This window comes from Delphinus delphis, chromosome 19 (assembly GCF_949987515.2).
Source record: "Delphinus delphis chromosome 19, mDelDel1.2, whole genome shotgun sequence".
Taxonomy (NCBI): Eukaryota; Metazoa; Chordata; class Mammalia; order Artiodactyla; family Delphinidae; genus Delphinus; species Delphinus delphis.
In genome coordinates, this window is record NC_082701.1 from 58,800,239 (window position 1) to 58,827,792 (window position 27,554).

A 27,554-nucleotide genomic window follows, 5' to 3' on the forward strand; every position below is an offset into this window, starting at 1 on the left:
CTTCCTAAGGGGGACCCAGTCCCCTGACCCAGCTGGCAGGATGAGGGCGGCCCGGGCCCAGTTTCTCCAGGGGCAGGTGAATCCCGAGGACATTCACATCGAGAGCCTGAATTCAGGGCCTCCTGGATCTGCAGAGAATGTCCTCTGGAAGGATGGAGAAGAAACTGCTGGAGGGTGTGGGCGGGGGCCGTTTGGGGAGCTGCGTGAGTGTGAGTGTGCGAGGATGGGGGAGGGGGAGGGGAGGGGAATCACGGTTCTCGTGCCCCGCCTCCTAGTCTGGCTCCATCCCAAATCCCCCGGTGGAAACCAGGTGATGGGTGGGGGCAGGGGTGGCGGGTGGAGATGGCGTCAACTCCACCAAGCGCTCCCCCGGGAACCGTCCCAGCAGCCTTGGAGGTAGGAGTCTTCAACCCACCTTAGAGACGCGAAAACGGGCTGGGGGAGCAGAGGAGCAAGGTTCAGGCCTGGGTGATTTCAGGTCCAGCCCGAACCGCTGCGCCGTCCCCAGAGCTTCTCGAGGGGCCACTCTTATGCACCTGTTACGCCCAGGCCCCGGCCCCGCGCAGCCCACCCGGCACACGTGTGGAAGAAAGGGTCCAACCCTGGCTTCAGACGCCCTGCTGGGCTCTCCAGGAGAGTTAGTGGGAGCTGAGGTCACCACACTCCCAGACACCCTGAACCAGGAAAGGCAGGCCCCCACCTGCCCCCAGAGCAAGTCCAGCTCTGCCATATCCCGGCTGTGTGTCCCTGGGCAGCGCCACACTCTCTCTGGGCCCGGTTTCCACAGCTGAGAAGAGGGATAATGCGTCTGCTCCGGCTTGTGCGTGACAGTGGTGGGGGATGGGAGTGGGGCGGACACGGGCTGGACAGCAGGCTCCTAGGCTGTAATAGGTCTCTCCCAAAGTTAGCAAGAAGCTCACAGTGTGCGACCAGGAGACTCCTCCCAAACCCAGGACCAAAACCGATGTGAGGACCCTTCACTGGACGAGCTGACAGGGCCAAGAGCCAAGTCCAACCAGCCACAACTAGCAGCGTTTCCAGCTGCTCCCCTGCGCTTTGGGCGGAGAGGCCGACTGCTGGTCAGCTTCCTGCACGGTCCACACGCTCCCGGGACCTGAGGCAACAGAACTCACTCAGCGGCTCCCCATCGCATTTCTCAGCCTCAGTTTTTTCACCTTTAAAAGGGGGTGTTGATGAATGGAAATTAGCACGTGGAAGTCACTGCGCGATCTGCCTGCTGTATCTCTGAGGAGGGTTATTCCCTTCTGGTCTACGGAGAGAGCTGAGTTTTCAGCCTCTGGGATGAGTATCAAATTCCAGTTCCATGGCGATGGTCTGAATGTTGCATGTGGTCACCCTCCTCAGCCGTGCTCCTGGGGCAGAGGCCCAGACCCGCTTCGTCCCAGAACCGCACGGCCACCGACACCGCCCTGGGCTGCTAATCCCCAGATCCCTCCACAGCCTCCCAGCAGCCAAGCGCAGGGCAAGGAGGCGCCGGGAGCCCCGCGCCGCGCACCCAGAAACCAGGGCCCAGAGAGGGAGGTGAGGAGAAGGAGAAGCAACAGACAGCTTTCGCCTCCATATAAGGAAGAACTTGCTCACAGGCAAGAGCTGCCCAGGAATGGAATGAGCCTGCCGCCCGGGGAGGTGGTGAGCGGCCTGTGGCTAACGGTGAGCAAGCAGACGAGGGGGTCTCCGGGCGGGGGCCCCGCGCAGGCGGCTCGCATGCAGGCCGGGGGAGGGCCGCGGGGACCTCTGGTCCTGTGACTTGCCCGAGGCCACGTGAGCAGGCACGGAATTCCAGAAGGTCAGAGCTGGGGGCCAGAGCTGCCAGGTGAAAGCCCGCAGACCCACCGACGGCATCGGAAACGGGCTGGAGGAAGGGGCCCAGCCCTCCGATCGATTCCCTACCTGCCCCCCCACCCCCCACATCACGAGGCACTTAACTTTTAGAGGGAAATGCCTACTTTTGATTTTAGAAGTTGGAAAGTATACAAAAGGAGAAAGGAGAAAAAGCCAAGGTTCCCCTCGCCCTGGGACAGTGACCACTAATACCTCCTTCCAATCTTCTCTACACACATCAGTTTTGGTTAGAAATCCTCGTGTGCTCTAAAGTTTAAAAAATTAAGATACCATTCACATACTATAAAATTCACCCTTTTAAAGCAGTTTCTGGTGTATGCACAGAGTTGTGCAACCATCACCACTATTTATTTCCAGAACATTTTCATCAGAAAGAAACCTGTACCCATGAGCAGTCACCCCAGTCTCCCCCACACCACAGCCCCTGTCAGCCGCTCATCTGCTCTCCGTCTTTAGGGGCCGGGGCAGCACCTCTTCCCGGCCTCCCTGTGCCCACCCCGGCCCCCTTCAGCACTCTGGCAGCCGAGGGAGCCTGCTGAAACTCAGGTCAGATCATAACCTGCCCACGCGCCCTCAGAACCCTCCGTGGCGGCTCCCACCTCACCCGAGCTACAACCTCACTTACACCTCGGCCCACAGTCCCGTGCAATTGGACCTCTGCTGCCTCACCTCCTCCCACCCTCCCCTTCGCTCCCTCTGCTCTAGGCACGCTGGCCTCCATCAAGCATGGTCCTGCCCCAGGGCCTTTGCACCAGCTGTTCCTCTCACCTGGAACACGCTTCTGCTAGGCTCAACTTTCCCCACCACTCCCTGTAATTCTGCTTTCTTCTTCAGGACACATCACCTGACATTCTTTCTGTCCCATCTTCTCCACTAAAATGGCAGCTCGCACCTAGCACTGAGTTGCAGTTCAGTGAATATTTGGGTTGTTTCCAATAGAACAAGCAATGTAAAGGAGCACATGCAAAACCCATGCGCCTACAGAGCCGTTGTAACCGGCCGCCCCTCTGCCTGTGGGCATGCGAGGTGCAAGCCACACGGCGCCTCTCCAGACCTTGCCGGGGGAGTTCTGAAAACTCGGATCTGGTCATCCATGCCTGCACAGCCGCACGACGACGTCAGCAGGCGGTGAGGCTCCCACAAAGGCCCAGCCGACCCCGCCCAATCCCAGCTACAGCCCGGCCCCTCCCCAGGCACCGGAGCTCCCACCACCCTAGCAGCTGCTGCAGCCGGTGCCTGCTCTCGCCGTGGTCCCACACCTGCTAAGGGACCCCACCTCACTTGCCCCCTCGGGTGTCCCCCACCTCCCCCTCTGACTGAGCTAGGGGGCACCCTCTCCCTCCCAGCCTCCCCTGGCCCTGGCTGCGCCCAGCATACAGTAGGGCACATAGGAGGCAGGAAGATGCGTTAAGGGGCTGAGTGAACGGCCCCCGCCCTGAGGGATCTACTGGAACGAGCACGCACCTAGAAAAGTCCGGCTGGGGTCACGCTCAGTGCCCACACTTGCCAACCACCTACTGTGCGCTGGCAGGAGACACAGCGATGGAAAACCCAGGACAGCCCTGGAGGGTGGGGGTGGGGGTAGGGGGTCAGGTACAGAGAAGAGGTGGGAGAGCTGGAGCCCAGATGCGCCGCTGCAGTAGGGCCCGCACATGTGCGTGTGCGCGTTCACGCTGACGATAGCAGGCTCCACGGTGGGCAGAGCCTGGAGTTCTCCCAGGGCCTCGGTCTCCCCCCCACTGCATGCAGGGCTCCCTGGATTGCCAGGCTCCCTGGCCCCACGGCTCAGTCCCGCCTCCCCGGAGAGGTTTTCCGGGTACTGCGGCCCTGCCTTCTCATCCATCAGGATTTTGCTGCATTCCTGTGAGTCATTCTCCAAACAAACCCGTTTGAGGAAGAGAAGGGAGCAGGGGAGGGTAAGAGGAGAGGCTCCATGTGAACCCAGCTCTGCCTCCCACCCACTCCCCCTCCACACCCCCTCCGATGCACATGTGGGGCCCCCAGGAGAGCTCTGGAGTAAGTCTGGTCAGCTGTGCCGTGGAGTTGCTGTGTGACCTTGGGCAAGACCCTTGCCCTCTCTGGGCCTCTGGAGAAGATAGCCCTGAAGGTCCCCAGCTATAGGATGCACGGGCTTCCTCGGGGGCTGTCTGTCACAAAGGAGGCAGGGTGTGAGGGAGGTGTGCCCAGGGTCCCCGATGAGGCTCTTTCCACTTCCTTTTCTGTCTCCCCACCTCTACAGTGAGGAGGGCAAAGCCTCAGTAGGCAGGGGGGGCCGAGGAGCTGGCAGAGCAGCTTGTGCCAGTCACAGGGCTCAGGCCTGCCTCGCCCGCCCGCCGCGGGACCGGCGGGGCCTCCAGCGGAAGGCCCATCCCCTGCACCAAGGGCGCTGGGCAGGCCTCCCCCGCGGCGCCAGGAGAGAGGGGGGGGTCTCTGGGCAGAGCCCAGCTCTGGGGTGGGGGATGGGACACCGCCTAAGCCAAGAGGAAAAGTCCCCACAGCAGCAGCGGGAAGTGAGTCTCTGGCTGCGTCTGCGTGCGTCATTCCGTGTGCGCGCACGCGTGTGCGTGTCAGTAGAGCGACTCCCCCCGGAGTCAGTGGCTGTTTCTCAGTGAGAAGCTGAGTCGCCCTCACTGCGGCCACCAGTTCTGACCGGAGCACGTGCAGGAGCCCGACGCCCTCGTCCGCATGTCCATCTGTGCCTCGGGGTCCGGCTGGTCCAAGGCCAGCTGGCACACCTGTGTGTGTGTGTGTGTGAGACGCAGGCTGTGCGGGCCGTGGAAGGGCTGGGAGCACCCACGAGCGTGCCCACAGCGTGGAGGCTGGCGTCCAGGGTGAGCACCCAGCTGGAGGACCTCCTGCCGAGGCACGACTCCAGGGACTGCCCCTCGAGGCTCCTGCTCTCCGGCTCCAGAACAAGCAGCTTCCAACCCCGGCAGCTGCACCCACGCATGCGCCCCGGCCCGGGGCTCATATCTGGGGGCCCCTTGACACTCAGAGGAATGCTGCCGGCCACGTGCCTGGGCACTGAGCACGGACTCTGGACCCGGTATTAGGGTGCAAGGAGCCCGGGCAGGGGCCCGCCCACCTTCCCAAGGCCCAGCAGGTCCTGGGTCAGGCCTCGAGGCCACATCCTGGCCCAGAGGAGGGAGGTCAGCGGCCTGCAAGGGCACGGGGGGCAGGGAGCAGACCCAGGGCTGTGCGGGACAGAGACCCTGGGGGGCAGCCAGGGGTGCTCAGCCACTGCTCCCAGCTGGGACAAGGGAGGGTCAGCTTATAGGCACAACAGAACAGGGGTAACGAGAGCTGGAAGCCAGGAGACCAGCAGGGCCCCCGGAGGCCGGGGTGATGAGGGGGAAGTGGAGGCTATGGGCGGAGAAGGGGGGTTTCTGAGCGTGTGGGAGAGACCAAATGGGGGCCACCGAGACGAACAGCCACACAGGACAAGACGGGGGCTCCCAGCTCTGCCCCGACCCAGGCTGGGACGTGGACCGTCCTCCTCACAGGTGGAGGCCAGGGGCTGGCACTGCAGCGGTTCCCGGGCTGCTGCCCGACCACGCAGGAGACCCCCGGGTTGCAGCCCTGCTCCCACTGTAAGTTGCTTCTCCCTGGGCCTCAGTCTCCCCGCCTGTAAAAGGGGCACCCTGGCCCACCCTGCCCCTGAGTGCGCTCCCCTCTGTGCCTGGAGCTGGGGGCGGGGCACGGGACTCACCCCCCAGCTCCCCGCAGTTGCCGAGCTGGGATGCTGTGGGCGCTTCCACCCGGGCTAGAGGATTTCAGCACGTACAGGACAGGCTTGGGTCAGTGTGCTGGTGCCCAGCCCAGGACAGGGACCTGGTCTCCAGACTCTGGGCCATTGCTCTGTGTCCCTCACCTTGTCTGGAACCCCTCGGTTACAATAAGGAGAGTGTGGGTGGAGACGGCCACCGCTGAAGGATGGGGGCTCGGGGACACGGGGACACAGAGTCTCCCTGGGTCTCAAGCGTGACAGACGATGCACTGTCTGGGGACGTCACAGCAGGCGTGCAAGATGCAGGAGGTCGTGACCCACCGAGGCCGATCCCGCCCAGGAGCGCTGAGACCTCAGGATTCCACCTGGTCCCCCAGCCTCACCCGGGAGGGAGAGCAGCCAGAGGGGCGGGCGGGAGGACGTGGGAGCCAAGCCCTCGATCCGGGCCGCGGGCACACACATCCACCAAGGGGTCTCCCCCTGGAGGGCAGCCCCCACTCCTGCTGCTTCCTCCAGGTCACATACACTGGGAGAGGGCCCGGGCCTGCAGGCTGAGCGATCCTGGAGGGCAAAGGGGGCAGAGAGTGGGGTGCAGGGAAGCTGGAGGGGGAGGGGGACGAGGGTGGCGGGGTACCCACTCCTCTATTTCTGGGAGATGGGGTGGGCAGTAGCCTCTGAGGCCCATGAGGTTGCAGGGCCTGAGGACTCCGGGAAGCTTCTCCTGCTCTCTGAGCTCTGCTGGCCCTTCAAGTCCCCAGGGAGCCTGTGAGCTCCTAGATCAGCTCAGGGCAGCTCTCTTGGGGTGAAAGCCAAGTCCGGCCGTGGTCAGAGGCCTTTCCCAATCCCTCCCCCACTCCACCCGTCACACTGGTCCCTTCGCTTGTTTTTGCAACATGTGCAGCACGCTCCTGCCTCAGGGCCTTTGCACGGCCATTCCCCCCAGATGTCCCCCAGGTTCACCGACCTCCCTCAAGTCGCCTGCTCAGGAGGCCTTTCCTGACTCCCCAATTTAAAGCTGTGAACGGCTCCCCGACTCCTGCGCTATTTTTTCCTCGCTGCATTTCTCGCCTTCTAACATCCTCTGTGGTACTGTCTCCCGTTAGGGCAGACGCTCCAGCAGGGCAGGACCTCTGCTCTGTTCATCCACGTGCACCCAGAACAGCGCCCGGCACAGGGCAGGGGCTCAGTAATGCGTGGGAATGGGTACAACACCCTGTTCTCTGAGACAGGAGAGCCTCCACTTGAATGGTGAAATCTTTATAACGTTCCCCCTGTCGCAGTTTCAATTCTCTTTTCTCCTGAGACGGCACAGAGAAGACACACGTGCCACCCCTCCCAGCCCAGGCCCACCCCCAAAGCAGTGGTTGGATCTGGGGCAGGAAGGGTGGTCATCCTTTTCCTTCAGTACGCTGACCACCCTGCATCCTAGACGTCACCCCCGGGTGTTGCTCAGGCACTGGCCGCATTGACCCCCCAAACCTTCCCCATCCCTGTGCAGGGCGCCCCTACCCACCCACCACTCCCCCGGGAACACTGGCCGTCCTCCAGGCTCTCCCTGTGCCTGTCTCTCCTCTTCAGACCCCTGTCCGGCCCTTGCCCACCCGGATCCACGGCCTGGCTCCTACCTGGTCTCCCTCTCCAAGTGCTGGCCTCTGTCTTACCCGTGATTCAGCCTCATCTCTCAGCCCAGAGCACTGCACCAAAGGCCAAAGTCTCCCTCCAGCCTGGCCGTGCCCTGGCCCCAGCCCTGCTGGCCACACCCAACCGCCCAGGTCTCTCGTCACCCCTCAGCCTTTGCTGGAGCAGCGCCCGCTGCCCGGCTCAGCAAGTCTGCTGCCCGCCGCCCTTTCAGGGTGCCCCCACCACTAGCCCCTTAGGGGACCCGGCCCTCTCTGGGCCGGGCACCGTCACTCTGCACAACGATCTCCAGCTCCCCACCGTCCTATGGGCTCCCTCAGGCCAGTGAACAGGTGCTCAAGGGACACCTGCTGAATAAATGAATGAATGATGTGAACCAATTAGCGAGAAGGTAAATAAATGAGTGAGAGTCTGAGTGGAAAGGCTCTGGCAACAGGTCAGCAATCACGTTCTACTTTCTGCCAGGTCTCCTCCACGGCGCACAGTTCTCCGGTACAGACCTGGCAGGGGGCACGCTTGGACACGATGCTGACGACAGTCACGGTGCATCAGTCAGAATGGGCTAGGCTGTGTTGCTGTAACAAAAGCCCCAAAGCTCAAGGGCTTAAAACAAAATGACAAAGGTTTACTTCCCGTTCACACTGCAGGTCCGGCAGGGTGGCAGGGAGGTTCCTGCTCACCAAGTCGTCACACCTGGGCCAAGGGAAAGAGGCCTGGCTGGTGGCCCTGGCAGTGACACACCCAGCTAGGGAGGGACACACGTTTCATTGGCCAGACCTGGTCACATGACCCCAACCAACCACAAGCCGTCCCAGAAGCTCATCCTACCGTGGGCTCGGGAGGATGGGGAACTGGGAGTTTGGACCAAAAGCTCGACTGACACCTCTGATGACACCGCCACCAATACCAACAGCAGAGGCCACTCATCCAGTACTTCCTGTGCCCTGGATGCTGGTCTGAGGGCCAAAGTGGAATTTCCCTTAATGCTCACGCGTTATTCTGAGGCCAGTGCCATGAAGAGCCCCATTTTCCTGATGAGATCACTGAAGGCCAGACACTGAAGTGACTGACTCACCGAGATCACCCAGCTTGGACGTGGGGACCCCGAGGTCAGAACTCACGTGGGTAATTCCGGGACCTCGCGAACTCCCCCATGGAGCCCACTGCTGGGCACAGGCTCTCAGCTTCCTCCACCAAGGCCAGCTGTGGGCAAGGACTGCACTGGTCGGATGACTGTCCCCACCAGAAAGAGCCTCCTGGCCCTGCCATGTCCCATAACCAGACATCCCCGATGCTGGTCCCAAATTTCACGGATAGAAATGGAGGCCCAGAGGGAGGGGTGACCGGGCCAAGGTCACCCCGTGGGGCTATGCATGGCAGAGACGAGGCTGCAAGTCCCTGTCCACTGTGGCCTGACTGTCCCAACTGCCCTGACAGCACTGGGTGCCCGCGGGCACCCACAGCCTCAACCAGGGACCCTCAGAAGTGAGGGTGGTGATACACACTCCACCTTCCTGCAGGCAGGTCCACTAAGGTAGTGTCCCCAGTTCCAGGCCAGCAAGCCTGTAGCCCTGACCACCTGGGCCGCTCTCTGAGGAGCTGGGCTGAGCAGCCGGCACCTGCTCCCAGGGACAGTCCCATAGCGGAGGCCAAAGAGAGACAGACGGAGGCAAGTCTCTCCTCCAAGGTGTCACCTCCAGGACTTCTGAAAACAAGGCTGGTGACCTTCAGAAGGCCACACTGGGGTGGGGGTGGGGGTTGTGCAGAGTGGCAAGGAACAAAAGAAAAGGGAGCAGTGGAGTTTGAGAAAAGACCCACCTGGAGTCAGATCCCAGCTCTGCTCTGTGACCTGAACCTCCCCAAGCCTCCGTTTCCTCATCTGTAAAATGGGGTTGTGAGCGGGAGTACAGATGACGTACCCGATACCTGATACAAACGCTGTGGCCGTTATGGTTGTTACTGGTATTTTTTTGCCCACCACGCCCCCCATCAGCCTGAGCCCCAGACCTTGATTCACTTATTTCTTGAACTACAGGGGTCCCACACCAGAAAGATGACGGGTGCAGACTCTCGCCCTGGCTGCCGCTAGAATGCGCTCCTCTCACCTGGTCCCTCCCAAAGGGGTTCCGTGCCCAGGAGCTAGGTCAGAAAGAGCCCCCACCCGTACCCAAACCCCGCCCGGCATCCACGCCCCAAGCAGTGTCACTGGCTCAGTGAGGCCAGCCGTCCTCCCAGCCTCATCCTCTGCCCGGAAGGCTGGAGTCTCCGAGTCCCCTTACCCACTAAGCCCCCGCCCCGCCAGCTGCTGGCGGGGGGGGGGGGCGGCAGAACCTTCCAGCACCTAGGAACCCTACGCCTAGCTCCCCAGCCCAACCCTCAGCCCACAGCATCTGTGCACCATCTGCTACGTGCCGTCCACCCTGAGAGGCAGAGCTGCGAACGGCCAGGCCCATTCCCCGCCAGCCCACGGTCCAGCTGCACAGACCCGTGGGAACACACACGGGCTTGAAGGCGCACAGACCTGCCCCCCAGCTAAGTGCCTCTGGCCGCTGTCTCACCCCGCCAGCCTCAGCGCCGCCATCTGCACCAGGAGACAGGAGTATGATCTGCCGCGTGGGTGGTACCGAGCCTCAAGCAGAGCCTGGCACACAGTAGGTGCTCAACCCGCGTAGGCCTCATGTCTCCCCTAGACAGGCCAGGGCAGAGCCAACGGAGACCGCCCTCCGGCTTTCCACCGCCTCATTAAACAGGGAGGACTGTCTGCCCGGCTGGGATGCCACCTGACGCCCCTGGCAGCCTGCCCGTTCACCTCCATCCTGTCTGCAAGGACACAGGGCCAGGATGGAGCAGGCCAAGTCCTGGCTGCAGGCCAGCTGTGCCAGGACCCCAGGAAAACAGAAGAGGCCCACCCAGCAGGCCCAACTGCCCCAGAGCCACAGAGTCACTGCCAACACCCCACGCCCACCACCACCCGCACACACACAGTCGGCCCACAATAAACACCAAGGACTGTGCTGGTGGAAGGAATCAGGCTGAGGCCAGGCTGTGTCCTGAGATGAGGTGGCCCGAGTTCAGAGGGACGCATCTGGCCCCCTGGGCAGCAGGGAGCCACTAAGAGTGTCGAGTGGCAAAGAGACCTCTGCCCACATCTCCAGACTCGGGCCTCACCTCCATCTGTGCGCTCGGGCTTCGCGTGCTCATCCCTTACCCCCTGCCCCGAACCGTCCGCCAGGCCTTTGCTCCAACTGCCCCCTTCCTAGAGGGCTATTCCCAGCCTCTCTGAGGAGCTCACACTCATCCTTCCAGGCCGGGCTTAGCAGCCTCCCCTAACCTTCCAGGTCTGGGCTCAAAGACGCTCTCTGCTTCCCCCAACTTGGTCCTTTTCACATTGCAGTACAGGGATTCCCTCCTAAGGCCACCCGCCCAGACAGGGATCCTTGGCAGGCAGAGCCCCAACCTGACAGGGCCGGGGTCGGTGTCCACAGGGGGGCACTGCGTGACCCCTTATGCTTCTGTCTCTCAGGTGGCACGGGGGGAGGGGCGCAGGAGCGCACTCGGGAGACACGGGTGGTGCAGACCAGAGGGGGTGGGCTGGAGGGGGCCTAGCGGAGGGGCTGGGGTGCAGGGAAGGGGAGGGGCAGGGAGGAGAAGGCCAGCTTGGGGAAACCGCTGACCAGTTCTCCCGCTCCCGCTTCCCTTCTCGCCCTCCCCCCGAGGGAGAGGAGAGGGTGGGAGGGAAGGACCCAGCGGGAGAAGGGGACGTGAGCTGCCCTGAACTGGGGCGCACCCCCGAAGCTCAGCTGGCAGGCTGCGGAGGAGCAGAGGCAGGTCCCACAGGGACCCCCTTAAGCCTCAAGGCTTTGGGAGGTTTCCATTGCTCCCACGACCCCGGGGCCCCTAGCCCGGGCAGAGGGCTTAGGGCAACACCGCAGCCACAAGCCCTGTGCCACCCCCAGGTGCCATGCGGGGGCAGGACAGCCAGACCAGGCGGCCTCAAGGAACTGACTCCCCTCCCCCTGGGCTGCCCCACCCCCAGCAGGGGGACCAGACCACCCCTGGGGCGCAGAGGCTCGCCTGGGAGGGGCAGGGATGGTCAGGGAGGGTGGGAGAGGGAGGTGTCGGGCCTCCGAGAGGTGACACGGACTGCCCACCAGGTGCCTGGCATGCAGTGAGCGACCACTGTTGTTACTGTGGGTGCCAGAGGGTGAGGCCAGGCCACAGGCAGCAGCCGGTCCCGCAGGGCCTTGAACGCCAAGCCAGAGCTGGCCGGGCGCTGGAAGGGCGGGCGGGTGGCAGCGAATCAATTACATGAACCCGCACGCAGCCTGAGCCCACCTTGGTCCAGCCCACCCCCCAGCCTCCCCCCACCCCCCACCCCGCCCCGACCCCGCACACCTTCCAGGTAATGAAGGCCACGCAGGCCGGCAACCCGACAGGAGCAATTAAACCCATGCTCGAGGCCACGAAGCATTAATGCAGCTCATTAGCAGAAGAACGAGAAGACCCTCCAAGGGCCACGGGACCCCAGGGCTGCCGGGACCTGAGTCCCAAGTGAAGCCCCACCCACGGGGGCCCCGCCTGGGACGGGGTGGGGGTCCAGGTCCCCAGGGGCCCAGTCCAGGTCCCAAGACTAGGTCTTTGGACGGTGAGGGACGAGGTCCAACGGGGATGGCAGGTGTCTCTCTCCCAAAGAAACACCTGGGGAAACAAGCCTGGAGGTGCGCGTGCCACACAGGGTCCCCAGCAAGGGACACAAGGGCAGCAGCCAACGCTGAAGCCAGTTCTAAGCACTTAAAAATTCTCTCCTTTAATCCCTCCTGTGACTCCAGGAGCTCGTGGGTCCTTACTGTTGTGACCCCACTTGACAGAGAAGGAAACTGAGGCTTAGACAGGGACTTGATTTACAGGGCGACCGTCTGGCTCCTGAGGCTGGGCTCGTAACCAGGAAGCTGCATCACCACGGGCAACACAGCCAGGACGCCAGGGAGGCGGGGGGGCTGTGGCTAGGAGGAGGTGTACCATCCCACCCCTCCTGGGTGTCAGGCTGTAGGAGGGCCACCAAGCGTGGTCTTGAGGGAAGCAGGCTGCAATAATCCAGGTGAGCTGTAAGCTGGAATTGGACGTGACATCTCCCAAGGGCTGCTCCCTGGCAACTCATTTGCTTTTTCCCCCCCCCAAACACTGGTGGGCCTTCAAGGTGGGTCTGGGGGCCAGATGTGGCAAGACGACAACCAGTGTGGCATCTGGTCTCATGCACAGCACAGTGCCCGGCAATTAAAGGCGTCCAGGGGCTTCCAGGGTGGCGCAGTCGTTAGGAATCCGCCTGGCAATGCAGGGGACACGGGTTCAAGCCCTGGTCCGGGAGGATCCCACATGCCGCGGAGCAACTAAGCCAGTGCGCCACATCTACTGAGCCCGTGAGCCACAACTGCTGAAGCCCGCACGCTTAGAGCCCGTGCTCCACAACAAGAGAAGCCACCGCAATAAGAAGCCCACGCACCGCAAGGAAGAGTAGCCCCACCCCGCTCGCTGCAACTAGAGAGAGCCCGTGCACAGCAACGAACACCCAACGCAGCCAAAAATAAAAATAATAAATTTTCAAAAATAAAAAAATAAAGGCACTCGTGGGCAGGTGAATGAATGAACAAATACCTCCCTCTGCTGCAGAGGGGCTGGGCCTGACACTCGGGCGTCTCTTCCCAGCTTCCTTCAGCCCAGGGACAGCCTCTGTGAGAGCAAAAGGAGGTGGGGCCTGAGGACAGGCTCCCGGGTCCCCTGGGGCAGTGCCTCTGGCATTCCCAAGTCAAGGCTGTAGCTTTGATGTCTTGAGGGCCCTGGCGGGGAGGGCAAAGAGACACCGCTGCCTGAGTTCCAGTCAGAGGTGATGGAGCCGTAAGGGAACTTCTAGCTCCTAGGGAGCCCAGAGAAGGTGGGCAGTGGCCTGGGGCCACACAGCAAGGGTCTCGGTCCCCTGACTCATTCAAGTCCTAGCTGAGCCTTGCAGGGGCCGGTGTGGCCCAGCCTAGGCACAGGACTCCTGCTCTCTGTTAGAAAAACTCTGCAAGTTTGGTCCATGCCTCTGTCTTGGCTCGTGACAAAGGCGCATCCCCACACGGGAATGCGTAACGATCCAAACAACTCAGTTGATTACTGTCTTTCCTGCTTTGGCCACAGCTCCCCAAGGGCAGGGCTTACGAACAGCCAGATGACGGATGATTTTAGCCCCGGCACACAGTAGGCCCGCAAACACACCTACCGGCCGGATGAAGTATTGTTACTATAAACGGTCGCGGCGCCAAAGAAAAATGTGGCCGGTGTGGGCTTTCCTGCCTCCCCAGAGCCTTCGGGCACCCCCCGCCCCCAAGCAGCAGGCTCAGGGGCCTGGACGGACCTCGATGCCCTCCTGGCTGGGGCTGAAGGCAGGAAAGGGGCTTGCCCCTCCCGGGCATGACCCGAGGCCGGCCCACCCTCTCAGCTGCCGGCTGGCCTGCAAAGGTATCATCAGTCCCGGGGGGCCCTCGGCAGCCTCATTAGGAAAGTAGTGACAGACGCGTTAGCTGCTGAGGTGGGGGAGGCTGTGGGCTGTCACGAGGCTGAGGAGAATGCCACTGGGCCGCGTCTGGGCCGGGAGCTGCAGCTAGGGGAGGGACGGCGACGCCGCCTAGGTGCAGAGCCGCCCCCAGAGCCGGGTCTCCCCATCATTCCTTGCTGTTCTCGCTGCCTGCCTCCAGGTTGGACTCGACTTGCCGAGTGACCCCCGACGAACCCCTGCCTGCTCTGTGCCTTGGCCTCTGTGCGAGAGGACCATGGCTGGGAACCAAGCCCCCAGGCACAGAAGCGGAAGCTTAAGCCTGGCGGGGTGGGGGTGTGCTGCCGGAGCCATGCCCGGCATTACGGGCTGCCATGGCCACCACAGGCTGTGTGCCCTTGGACCTCAGTTTCCCCATCAGTTTAACGTGGGCCCAGACCACCTTGACCCTGGAGTTCCCTCTGGTTTCTGAGTCACAGGGCAGGGAAGGCCCGGTTCTGCTGGAAGAGGCCCAGGGGCGTCAGCCTCCCTTGAGTCCCCGAGGCCAGTCCTTCCTGGAGCCTGAGGCCCAGCCACACAGGGGTCACAGAACACAGGTGCCCCAGGCATCAATCCCTCCCAGTGCCCAGGGCTGTAAGCCGGTCCTCCACAACCCAGCCGGCGGCACTGCCTCTGCCTTTGACGTACAGTCCTGCACCACACCGCACGTGCACACGGAAACAGGACACACATACACGCGACAGACTCAGCGACACGTGGGGCCCCACTCACAAATGCAGACACACAGAGGAGCACGTGTCCTCCCCCCACGTCGTGGACGCTACCGCACATGTAAGCGCCCAAGACACGCTCACAAAACCTGTCCCCTTAACTCGTTTCCCAACCGAGACGCACACGCACAGGCACACACACACATCACACATACGAGCTCACGCTCGGCAATGCGACACACACAGACTCACACACATGCCTGGATGCAGCAACCGCTCGAGAACCATCACCCTCCATGTACAGAGCCCCCCAAAGACTGACAGACACACGCCACATACACACAGCCCCCAAGCCCAGGAACAGACACACACCCATCTTGCCACTTGGTTAAATTCCACATGGCAGGCAGTGCCCAGCCCAGAAGGGCAGCTCCAGATAAGTAAACCGCTCAGCGCATCAATCTCAGCCCCAACCCGGCCGCCTCCTTGCTACAGGTGAGGTGAAGCAGGCCTTACATATTTTATACATGAATAAACTTGCTAAAAGAATACAATTTACAGGGCCACTGGCTGCAGGCTCCCAACATCCCTCCCGCATCTTTTCACTTCGGAGAGCACACGGCAGTGACGGCAGGTGGTGGCCAGTGGGGCATGCTGTCTGGTACCCTACCCGCCGCCCCTCTGCCTAGGCTGTTATTCCAGGGAAGGGAGCGTTCTGTGATTTTCCATCCACTAAATCCTGCTACTGCTCAGGGACAGGGCCCTGTGCTCTCTTGCCTCTCCGGCTTTTCCCCCCAACCCTTGGATGCCTTTTAAATGCCAATCCATCTTTGGCAACTCTGATTTTCCAAGGTCTGTTTCACACAGGGCTGGGATGTGTTAGAATCGAACTGTTGAGGAATGGGGAAGAGAAGGCCTGGCAGGAGGGACGGATAGGGGCAAGGGCAGCTTGTAGCTCGAGAGGCAGCTGGGCAGAGGGAGGCTGTGCCTGGTGCCAGGCCCACACACAACCCCGGGGAGAGGCTAAGGAGCCCAGGGCCGCAGAAACCTGCCCCTAGGAGGCAGAGAAGGAGCAGAAGGTGGGCCACAGGACCAACAAGGGGTCTTTGAGTCCGAGTGTGCTGAGCAAAGGAGGCCCCGGATGAGGCTGAGGTCTGAGACCTCGGTGTGGCCTTGCGGCTGGAGCCTGGGTCCCAGAGAGGGCCACAAGTCTTCAACGTACCTGTTCAGGCTGGGTGGCCCCTGCCCAAGCTGCCGATCAGAGTGAGTGGCTGTGGGGAAGGGCTCCTGGGGTCGGCAGGTGGGGAGAAGACGAACTAAGTAAGGAAGCAGCCCCCCAGCCCGACTCTTGTCTGAAGCTCTCCCAAGACCTGGTTGCAGTTCCCTCCAGACTCACAGACTCAATAAAAAGGAGCAGGTCCCACAACAGGAGGGGAGAAAAGCAGGATGTCAGACGGACACAGGGGAGGAGTGGCAGCATACTTAAACAGAGACCCCGTGAACGGGGGTGGGGGTGGGTGCGAAGAAAAGTCAAATGCACCTGCCTTTGGAGACTGGGAGTTCGGGTGAACTGCTTTTCTTTTAACTTGCCTTATTTTCCAAAAGTCTACAATAAGCCTGTCCTCCCTCTATAGTGATTTAAAAAAAGGTATTAAACCACCAAGTGCCTTACAAAACCAAATATATTGCATAATTCCACATTTTATATTTATTACATTTATCATGTTGTTTATCACATGCCTAGAGAAAAAATGTTGACAATGGTGTGTCCTGGGGGTAGAATTATAGGAGATTTTTACTTGTCTTACGGTATTTTTAGGTTTTTCTAAAATCAACATGCTTATAACCTGGTGGTTTTATTAACAAAATGCTCAGGCCTGAGAAGTTCTTTTCCGTATCAAGTCCCTCCCGCAGCTGCTGAAGCCCATTCTCACCCTCCCGGTGCGCGTGCCCCGGGCGAGGCTCGGGAAAGGGCAAGGACGACTGCCCCCGCCCAGAGCCCCCCTTCCTTCCAAGGCCCAAGGCTGCACCACGTCCGGCGGCCTGCCCAAGCCAGGTGGGCTTGGGCAGAGCTTAGCGAGTGCCCCGGGAGAGAAGGCAGCCCGGGAGTGACTAGCGGGCCACCGAAGGGGCGCCAAACAGGAGCGGCGGCTGGCGGGGGAGGGGCAGAGGTAACCCCAGGCCCGCGCCGCAGAGCAGCGCGGGACTCACGGCCGCAGCTCCCCGGCAGCCGGTACCGGACGCGGGAGCAGAACCCGGCCGAAGGCAGACCGCCCGGAAGCCCCGCCCCTCGCCCCGGTTCCCGGAAGCCGCGGGCAATGAGGGGCGGGGGCATGGAAGCCCCGCCCCCAGCCCCGGGTTCCCGGAAGCCGCGGGTTGGCGAGGTGAGGGGCAGGGCCTGGAAGCCCCGCCCCGCGGCGGCGCGGGGCACGCCGGGAGGGGCGCTGCCATGGCGACGCAACGGCCGCCCCGCCCCGCCCTCCCCGTGTCGCGGTCTCGGCCCCAGCGGGGCTCATCCGCTCGGACGCGCGGAGGCTCCGGCGCGGCCGCGGTGGGGGCGCCGCCGGGAGCGAAGGGAGGCCAGAAAGCGCGGGCGTTTGCCCTCCCGAGGTCAGGGAGGAGACGACATGGCCCCGGAGGCGATAATGCAGCTGCCTGCGTGTCTGGCCTGCCCGCTCCTGCCAAGCCCTCCCCGAGGCGGAGCTGCGCGCTCCTGGACAGGCGGGCCAGCCCCGCTAGGATCCAGGGTTTGGCCCCGAGATGGCCCCTCCACCACAGTGCAGACGTTCCGCGCCAGGGCCGGGGGCCCGAGATGCTGGCCTCTGCCCACCCACACGCCAGTCATCTGCTGCTGGACAGTGCAAACTCCTCTGCTCGGCTGCCGTCCAGGCCCCCGCAGTGCCCTCCCAGGAGACCCAGCCAAGCTGGCAGCCCGCCAGGCAGACCCTGACCCCTTCTTGGCCTGCATCCCCATAGGGTGGGGGCTCACACGACAGGCCAGGCCAGTCGGGCCGGATGACTTATCTCCCCAGTCCTGTGTGAGTGGCTCTGCCCGGGTAGGTGGGCAAACAAGCCCAGATCTGTTAAGGAGGGAAGTGGCAGGGCTGGGACTCGGCCAGGCTGACTCCAGACGCCTGTCCACACACAGTGGCACTCCCTGCTCCGTGGCCACCCAGCCTGGGCTGGTCCGGCCACCTATCTGCCCAGAGCACTGGCCCGGCCTGCACTCCCCTCCTCCCCCTCCCCCTCCCACCAGCCGGCTTCCCTTCTGAGCCGCCGATCTACAACCACACAAAGCCCTGTTTGTTTGCTTTCTCTGCTGCTCCCCCTGGATCCGATGTCTTTCTCTGCTACCTGCCGGCCTGGCTTCCTCTCCAAGCTGCCTTCCCAGCCTGCTGAAGGGAAGGAGGCGCCGACCATACAGCAAGCCCTGTCTCGCGGCCACCCCATCGTTCCGAGAATCCACCTCCTTACTGCTGGAGGCTGGGGACCAGCCAGGGCGATCTGACTGAAAATGGCTTTGCAGCCCCCTCACTGCCTCTCAGAATGTAGGGTGTCTTCTGGGTGGAGCAGGAGAGATGCCTGCAGCCAGGGGCTGGGACAGGGGGAGGGGAGCCAGAGCGGTCCAGCCAACCTCCCCTCTCCTTTTGTGAGCAAGGCCTGTTTTGTTTGTCAATCAGGAAGGCTGCCCCTGACTTCCCAGCAACCCAAGGGGGCTGTCAGAGATAAGGAGATGAATGGGACCAGGAAGGCCAAATTCAAGGAGGCAGAGCGACGCCCCGGTTTCACGGTCTTCACTCACCCTCACTCTTTCTGGGGGTCCACAGGCTGCACTGGGAGCCTGGCTTGGTAGGTGCCCCCTCAGTGCCCACCCTAGGCAGGCACCTGAGCAGACCCCTCAGCATGGCAGGCACCCTCTGCAGTGTCTTGGGAAGCCCTATCGGCCTGAGCTGAAACAAGGCTTTCACAGGCAAAGAAAAATAAACACCCGCATTCCACACCACCTTTTCTACCTGCAGAGTGGGGCTGCCCTCTCTCCTGGTTCAAATAAAGAAACCCAACACCGATGCACAGAGATACCACAATCTCGCCTGGTTCCTTCTACCCAGGGCTCTTTTATTGCGCCCTGCCACGCTGGGTGGCCCAGGGCAGGTCCTAACCTCCCTGGGCCTCCCTCTTCCCCTTCCTGTCCCCTTCCATGCAGAGTTTAACCCTTACAGCAACTCCAGGATAAAGGTATGGTTACGCCCGCTTGACAGATGAAAGGAGGCTCCAACTTCCAGACACTAAAACTGCTCCGGTCAGAATTCAAGCCCACTTCCGACTCTAAAATTTCCCACCAGGTCACAGTACTATTTCACAGTCAGAGATTATCTGCTGACTGGATGAGTGACCACCATGAGGAAGTGAGCAAGGAGCAGGCAGGGCCTGGCTTTGGTGCCCAAGAGATGTGGTTTCCAATCGCATTTGGTCGCTGTGTGACCTCATGCAGGTCACTTAACCTCTCTGAGCTTCGGTTTCCTTGATAATCTGTATGAGGCGGTTAATAAGGCTTACAGAGGACCACCCAGCGCCAAGCAGAAAAGCAGGCACTCATTAAATGACGGCTTTGCTCCATGATCCCTCTCGGCAGCCAGAGAGCCAGGCATACACTTATTAGAGGAACCATCCCCCATCTGGCCCTGCTGCCGGGCGTGCCCCCTGTCACCATCTCTGGCCCTCTGGAACGCTCAAGCTGAGCTCCCCAGGCTCCTGTCCTGTCCAGGAGACCAGGGCCTCTCTGTTTAATCTGCCAGGGAGGGGGCCCCAGGGGTCAATGTCACCCCAAGGGAACAAAGCCAACTCCGTCCACGTCCTGCTGGACTCGACAAGAGAGAGCCACTCGGTTAAGTCTGACCTGGCAAAACGTCCGTTTTTAGTGCTATTTTGGGCCATGGTGGGGATTTTCTGTGCTCCTCTCAAAGGTACCCTAAACCGAATTCCTTCCCATCTCCCCATCCCTATCTGTGTTTGAAATGAAAGTATCGTTCTTCCTCTTCTTTTTATCCTGCTTCTCTTTCCCACCTATCAGATGGATGCAAATGAGGGAAGGGGCAGAGCTGGGACCCCTCGGAGGGCAGCATTCCTCCCCCCCACAACCAGTCCCCCAGAGCACAGCAGGCTAGGAGACAAAGTTGCTTCAAACCAGGCAAAGCGGAGAAGTCCTCCGGCCTTCCGGTTCTGGAAGCCCTGAGGCCGGGTCATTGTCTGCTGCCGCCCCAGACACACACCAGGCGTCTGCCCCTCCCACCACACACCTTTGCCTTTCTGCTTCTCTGCCTTTGCTTGGGCTGCACCCGCGCCCCCAGCCTGGAAGCCCTCCCCCAAGGCCTCCCCTGCGAGGAGCGCCCTCTTAGCTGCAACACGACCACATTTGAATCCACATCTATGAATCATGTCTTTCAGGTCCACTCCCCTACCCGACTGTGGGCTTCAAAAGGGGAGGGGTGGCCGTCATGTAGTCACCCATTTCTCCAGGGCAAGGCTGCTCAAACCCCATCAGCACTGTTGACATTTGGGGCCCGGTAATTTGTTGGGGGGGTGTCCCCGGCCTCGACCCACTAGATGCCAGCATCCCCCACCCAGTGAAGACAACCAAAAATGCCTTCAGACAGTGCCTAACGTCCCCTGAGGGACAAAATTACCCACAACTGAGAACCACTGCTCTGAGGCCTGGCACCCCGCCCCCCAAAACGAGTGAATGCACGACTCTCCCTTCTGCCCCCAACAGAACAGGTGATTTTTATTTTTTTTATTTTTACCTCTTTTCCTCTTACCATAATCATGTACAAATTTCATCTTCCCTATCAGACCAGAAGCTTCCAGAATACAGGCCCATTGGACCTCAGCTGTATATCAGAGCTGATCACCAGTTACCATTTTGCTGCAGGAATAACTCTCAAAGCATCAGAGAGCACCCGACTAAAACCCAGTTCTGCTCCCCCTTCCACACCCTGCCCTGGGCTCCTGTGTGACTTTGCGTCAGCAGCTAAGCTTGTCTGGGCCTCAACGTCTCTGCATCACTGTAACAATTCTTTGTCCTATTAGCTAGTGGGAGGGTGACGACGTCACACCTCCAAGGAGCTGTAGTGCCCAAGAAGAAATCTTTCAGATGGTTTTTAATTTACATTCTCTGAGAATTATTATTACTAATAGGCAACATCATTAAGCACTTTGCTATGTGCCAAGTACAGCTGAGCGCTTCACAGGCATCATCTCATTCAATCCTCTTAAAAGGGAAACGATGACGTCGGTACTATTGTTTCTGCTGTCTATAAAGGAGGAAAGAGAGGCCCAGGGAGCTGGGGGAACCTGCCTGAGGACATCCAGAGGTGGTCTGCTGGCCTCTGGCAACTGAGGATGCCAATCAGAAAACCTGCTCAGCTTCAACCCTTGATATTGAAATTACTTTTCGAAGTCTGAAGCCCGCCCGGTGCAGGCAGAGTTAGACCTTCCCAGGTGGACAGGCCTCACCCACTGGGGTCCTGCTGCAGATACCTGGCCCCAGGGCCGCACGGAAGGTCTGACTGCAGAGGTACCTGGTGCAGTGGCCCGCCTGGGCCGGGGCTCGAGGGCGGGGCTCGGAGGGCTGCCACCCCCTTCCCAGGTGTCACCCGTCTCCGGAAGGCCCTGGCTGGACCGTCTTCCCTCAGTGCTGAGCGGGCGCTGAGATTCTTCAGGGCAGGAATAAAAAACAACCATCCTCGAGCACCTTCTGTGTATCTCTAGGTATTAAAACAGGCCCTGTCTTAAGAATTTTATCTGCATCAACTCACTAGTTCTCCCAACAGCCCTGAGGCAAGCTCTGCGATTTCCCCCATTTTACAGATGAGTAAAGCAAAGAAGTAACTTGTCCGAGTTTGCAAGCGGCAGAGCCGGAATGCGAACCCAGGCAGCTGAACTCTGAAAGGTGTTCACGGCCAAAAAGTCTGTGTTTACGGCTGTGTTCCCAGCACCCTGGTGTGCGGGAGATACTCAGTATGTGATTTATGAATGAATGCACAAAGAAATGAATGAGTTTGTGGTCACACTGCTGCCCAAGTCCACCTATAGCATCGGGGCAAAGCCTCTTTGCAAACAGAAACTGGCCGGAAAACGGTAATTCTCACCTGCCCCACCGGGTGACAGAGACACGCAATCCATCCACCTCAGCCTGGCTGGGGAAGGAACAGGCACCGAACTCCTGGTTTTGGCCAACGTCACCGCAGGGAAGGCTAGGGGAGGAGTGACAACAGCGACCTCTTCCCCCAAAGTCCTTCAGCAGGAAGAGTACTGGTCCCTGCCGAGCCCACGGGCCAGCAGCCAGTGACTCGGGGCCTGTGACTGTGCCCGTTTCAAAGGTGGGGAGACGGAGCCCCTGAAAGGACGGTGGCACCTGGATGTGAACCCGGGCTGGCCTGTGTTTCTGACCCCATGCTTTCCAGATCACAGAGCACACTGAATGCAGCAGTTACCGCCCCCTCTCGGACAGGAGGGGAAATGTGCTGGGGTGGTGGGGGCGGGGGACGGGGGAAGGGGGGACGGAGAGGGCGTGACTTTCCTGAAGCAGCAGCTGGAACTCAAACCCTGTCCCGATTCCAAACCCAGGGCCGCTCCCCTGCTCAGCCGTGCTGCCCAGACTGGACTGAGGCATGTCTCCAGGGAGGGGACGGGAGGAGAGGGGGGCCAGAAGCTCCCTTGGGACCCCCAGCCTGGGGCCCGTCCTCACCCTGAGGGGCCCCAGCCCCCCCACTGGGCCCCTACACCTCCCGACAGCTCCCCTCCGGGCTTGCGGGACCCCCTCCTCCTGAGGCCGATCACCATGCAGAAACTGGACGCCTGCTGTCCACTGGCCCTGAGCATCTCATCTCCGGGGCCGGCGAGCCCAGGGCCAAGGGGAAGAAACGTGGCGGGGAGGGGGTGTCTGCTGGGTGAGCGACGATCGGGTGGTCACAGCAGAGCCCTGGTGCTCCTGGCCTGTCCTTCTGTCCTTCCTGACTAGGCGTCCTTCCCACGTCGCCCTCTCCTCCTTCCCACCAGCCCCACCGGTGTCCCACCACCACACACGCTATCCACACAGATTCGAGAACCAGTAGAGCAAAAGCTCTCCTCTGGCAGCCGAGCCCCATCTGCACCTCCAGCTGCTGGCACCCACCCTGGTGTCACATTCCAGTCTCGGATCCCGGTGACCCACCCAGGCACGGGGCACGGCTCTGCCTCAATCCCGGGAAACAGGACGAGCCAGTTTCTCCTCAGCCCCCCAGAAGGAGCAGGGGCCCCTCTCTGGCCTTGCCGGTCTCCTCTGAGGGTGATGAATAGAATCCCCTGACTGGCTCCCCAAGAATCCCCAAGATCCCACAGGGGCCCCCGAAACAATGCTGGGCTCCCCCACCCCACCTCGCCCGGCCCTTCCTGCCGGGAAGACTTCTGAGCGCCCCGCGCCCCCCGGCCTCACCCTTGGAGCTGGGGCCGCACAGATGAGGCAGCCGAGCTCTGGGCCTGGGTGCCCCGGCCTCCTGGGGAGGACAGACACCGACAGAATTACCGATAATTCTGTGATAAACGCCATGCCTCAGCCATAGACAAAGGGAGATGACTCAGTTCTGCCGTGGAGGTCGGAGAAGGAGGGGACAGGACGTCTGTTTGGGTCTCGGGATGCAGGGAGGAAGGTGAAGGGCAGCCCAGGTGGAAGGAACAGCCTGGGCCAACGTACAGAGGCAGTAACGCCAGGGTTGCATCCTGGGAGGGGGCTCGGCTGTGGCAGGAGGGGACGGGGCCTGAGTGGGACCAGAGCAGGCGAGGACCAGAAAGGCCCGCACGGCGCGGGAGGGACTCCGGAGCAGATCTTGATTCAGAGCGCAGCCGGAGCCCCGGGGAGTCACCGCCATGGTTGAGAAAGGTCGCTCTGCAGTGTGGCCCACGCTGGGAGGGGGCAGGATGGAGGCAGGGAGGCCGGTGAGGAGGCCGCGGCAACAGCTACCCTCTCCCACCACGTTCTTTCTGAGCCAAGTCCTGCCTCCTGGCCATAGGACACCGGCCATGTCCGCTGCAGCTGCCGAAGAATCGCTGGTGTGTTCCCTTTGCCAGGAACGCCCCCTCATCACCTACCTGTGCTCCAAGCACCTGCTCCAAGCCCCCTCTGCCATGGAGCCGCACCTCCACAAAGCCCCAACCCTGGTCAAGTTGGGACATACTCATCCTTGGACCCTAAAGCTCAGGCTACCTGCCCACCATCCTGGAACTGGCTTCCGTGGTCCCCCCTGCCCCTCCCCGCGTGCCCAAGTCCCGCCAAAGACACCGACCCACTCCTTCCCACGTTGTCCCCAGAACACCTGTCAGTGCTTCCACGCGAGGCCCTGCTTCCTGCCAAGACCTGGCGCGAGCTCCCACTCGTCCCCTTGGGTACCATCTGGTTCTCACCCCTGGGCTGTGACCTTGGAGGCAGGTGCATTAAGCACAGAACTTCGAAACCGTGGGCCCTTGGAAAATACCTGGTGGGCCAGTGAGCCCCGGTGCCTCTCCCGAAGGAACGCTGCCCGGCGTGCAGGGCTCCGCCTGGGCCTGCCTGCGGAGCCACACGTCGCTGGCGGGACATCCATGCCCAGCCACAGGTGCTATTAAAGCAACGAGGTGCAAACGTGGACGGCCATGGGAAGACAGTGGTGATCGTAATGGTGACAGTGGCAGCTAACGTTTATTGGGACAAGTACTGTTCTCAGCTTCACAGGCTGACGTGGACTCACTCACTTGTCAAAGCTTCACCACAGTCCTCTGAGGCTGGTACTGTTATTACCCCCGTTGCACAGATGGGGACACAGAGGCACAGAGAGGTGAACAACTCATTCAGGACGTGATGGAGCCAGGAGTCACCCAAAGCCTTGCCCTGGAGCACCCCACCTGTGACCCCGCCAAGACAACAGGAAGGAAAAGGGAGCTGACACTAAGAGCCTGAGGGGCGGTCTCGTCTGGGGTAAGAGAAAACTCTGTATTTGTGTACATGATACACGTATGCATAAGAGAAGAGCGAACCATATTCGAGGTGTTAACTGCGGTTACCTGGGGGGCACTTGTACTCTGTGTACTTCCGGGTTATTTGCATTGTTCACAATGAGAACAAACCCATGTCCTACCTGAGAAATTCAAAAAGAAGAAATTGAGAGAAACTGTCAGGGCCTCAGTTAATGTTTGTTGAATGAATAGAAGGCAGACTCATTTCCTAGGCCTGTTTTTTCAAACTCTGGGTAGGACCCATTAGTGGATCGTGAAATCAATTTAGTGGGTCACAGAAAGCAATTTAAAAAAACAACAAAAACCAAATAGACTAGAACAGAAAGTATCAGACCAGGGTACATAACAGAGTAAAGAGCTATGTCACTGAACTTTTTTTTCCAGTTACACACAGTGGGCGTGAATGGAATTGTGACCTAAAATGCATTTCTTACTATAGGTCACAGCGGAGGGTTTGGAAGCCACAGTCCAGACTAAAGAGTCTAAGGAGGGATAAGCAGGGTCCCTGCCTGCAGGGGCCTCCTGGTCAATGGGGAGAGAAAGACCGTTACGGAGCAGGTGACCCCCCCCCCCCTCTGTTTAGGAAGCTACTGAAGCTTCTGGCTGTTGGGAAGGGTCACACTCAGCCCACTCCATACGCGGCTTCTGGGGCCGGGATCACCCCTGGACACATTCTCCTTCCCAAGCCCCTTGCCTGTGAGAGCCTTTGCCACAGTTTTGGGGCTGAGCCTCCCCCAAACCAGAATGTCTGTGTCCCCTCCTCTGTGTTACCCAGAAGGCCACTTTTCCTAAGGACTCCCTTCTGGACACTCCTGAGGCCCTCACTGTCAAGGGGGAGGGGTGGGAAACTAGAAGATTCCTTTCCAGCTTCCAGATCCTGAGGCCACGTCCCAGGGAAGCCTCTGGAAATGCAGCTGTGTGGTCAGTCGGGAGGGGCCTCCACTGAGTCTGCAGCGAGGGCTGCCCCCACCCAGGGTGCGCCTGACCCCAGGCAGAGCCAGGTCTGAATGGAGGATGCGGTGTGGGGAGAGAGGCAGAGCCCCCAGCCTGGGGCTCCCACGGCGCTGGCGCCTCCACATCAGAACTCGCCTAACCCACCCCGCCTCCCCTCCCCTCCCCGGGCAGCAGACAACTAAAAAAAGATAAAATAAAAAGAAGTAATTCCCCTGCTCTGACGTCAGCGCGAGGTCTTAACAGCCCAACAGCGGCATGAAACTGGATTGCAACCAGATGTAATGCCCTTGAATCCTCAACACGCCGCTGCGTTGGAAGACAAATGGGGGGGGCACTCTGGGTGGAGGGAACCGTGAGGGTCCCGCACGGGTCCCGGATCGGAGCCTGCGGAAACCCTGGGAAGCCCGGGGCCCGGGTCGCCATTCAGGCGCGTTGCCTCCCCTCCCCCAGCCCCCCAGTAGCGCATTGTTACTCTCGACAGCCGTCTCCATTCAGGCCCGGAGCCCCAGCGCCGCGCCCGTCGGGGGCTCCCCGAACCAGGGCACGGCTCGGGCCGCACTCCGGCCCCTGGCGTGGATTTGAGGCCGACCCAGAACCCAAGAAGGGAAACAGCTCGCTGGGAAAACGGGCGCCCCAGGAAGCTGGGGCCGCCGCGGCCTCGGGCCTGTCTGGTGTTTCGCTTCCCCTCCGCCCCTCTTCGGCCGCCCCCGGCGACCAAGGCTCCAAATGTCAACCCCGCGTCCTGCAACACCCCCCCACCCGCCGCGCTCGGCGACACTGCCTTGCGCCCGGTCCCCGCGTCCTCCTCCCGGGTCCCCTGCCTCCCAGGCGCGGAGCCGCGGAGCCAGGCACACGGCCGGTGCGCAGCCGTCCGTCCGGGAACACGGGACTCGCGTGGCCGGAGCCCCCACTGTGACGTCACCCCGAAAGGCCCGCGCGCCCCGGGCCTGCCCGCGTCGGAGCTCCCCGGCCTCCGGGGCCGCTTCCTGCCGGGTCGCGCGGCCTGCGCACAGGCCCGGGCGCCGCCGCCCGCGAGGGGGCACCGCCGCGGGCTCCGCTGAGAGCCCCGCGCGCCACCCCTCCCCACCACGGCCCTCGCCGTCCCTCGAGGCCCTGGCTCCCACGCCGTGGCCCCACCAGGCCCCGAGTCCCCCCGGAGAAGTCGGCTCCCCACCCCCCACCCGGACGCACTCACAAAGCTCGCCTCCGGCCCCGGCGCCGCGCGAACGCCCCGGTCCCCACCCGCACTCGGCTGACCCCCGGCGCCACCGCGCGCACAACCCCCGCACCCGCGACCCTCGTTCCTCGCGCCCGCACCCCGCAGCCCCCCGGACGGCCATCCGGTGACCTCGCGCCCCCCGCACACAAAGCACTTTCCCGCGGCCCCCCGCGCCCCCGCCCCGCCGCTTGGTGCTCACCTCAGCGCGCGCTCACTCGGGGGCCCGGGTTCTGGCGCTGCGACTTCGCTGCCTGGAGACTCGGGCGGCCATGGGGGTCGGGGCGCGGCGGCCCGGCCGGCCAGCAGCCAGGCAGGAAAGAGGGTGGGCCTCGGCGCCCCCTCCTCGAGCCGGCGCTCGGGCTGCGGGCTGGGCGGCCTGCTCGGCGCGCTCTCGCTCCGGCCGCGCCTCGCTCCGCACCTCGCCTTCCGAGCGCAGCCGCGGGCAGGGGCGGCGCCCGGGGCGCGGGGACCGGGCCCTGGCTGCGCACCGCCGGGCCTGCTGGCGTCGCAGGGCCGCGGGGAAATGCGGTCCCCTCCGCGCAGGAAGAGCCGGCGGCGGGCGGCGCGCGGGGGGAGAAGGCGGCGAGAGCGCGAGGAGAAAAGTTCCCGGCCGCCTGGCTGCGCTCGCTCGCCGCCCGGGAGCCAGGTGGGCCGCGCGCCCCGACAGCACCCCCTGGCGGCCAGCGCCCGCCGCGGGCCTGGGGGGAGGGGGCTTGGCGGGGGGACCCGGGGGGCCCTCAAGCACTCGCGGGCCGGGGTCGGGGCCGGAACCTCAGGCGGAGGACGTGGACCGGCACCGGTCTTCAGATGCTCCCAGGCTCTGGCCGGGTCCCTGGGCCAGGCTCCCGCCCTCACCCACCACAGCCCTCCCGTGACCTCCCCTTCACA

The 27,554-nt window shown here is 62.0% G+C and overlaps 1 protein-coding gene across 2 annotated transcripts in view; it reads right to left on the reverse strand.

Moving 5' to 3' along the window:
- Window positions 1-27,194, reverse strand: part of RAI1 (retinoic acid induced 1) — a 105,115-nt gene extending 77,921 nt beyond the window's left edge. For both annotated transcript variants that reach the window (XM_059997987.1, XM_059997986.1), the window contains exon 1: window positions 26,866-27,194. The gene's annotated coding sequence lies outside the window, so the exon portion shown is untranslated. The remainder of the gene's footprint in view (window positions 1-26,865) is intronic.
- Between the last annotated feature and the right edge of the window lie 360 nt (window positions 27,195-27,554).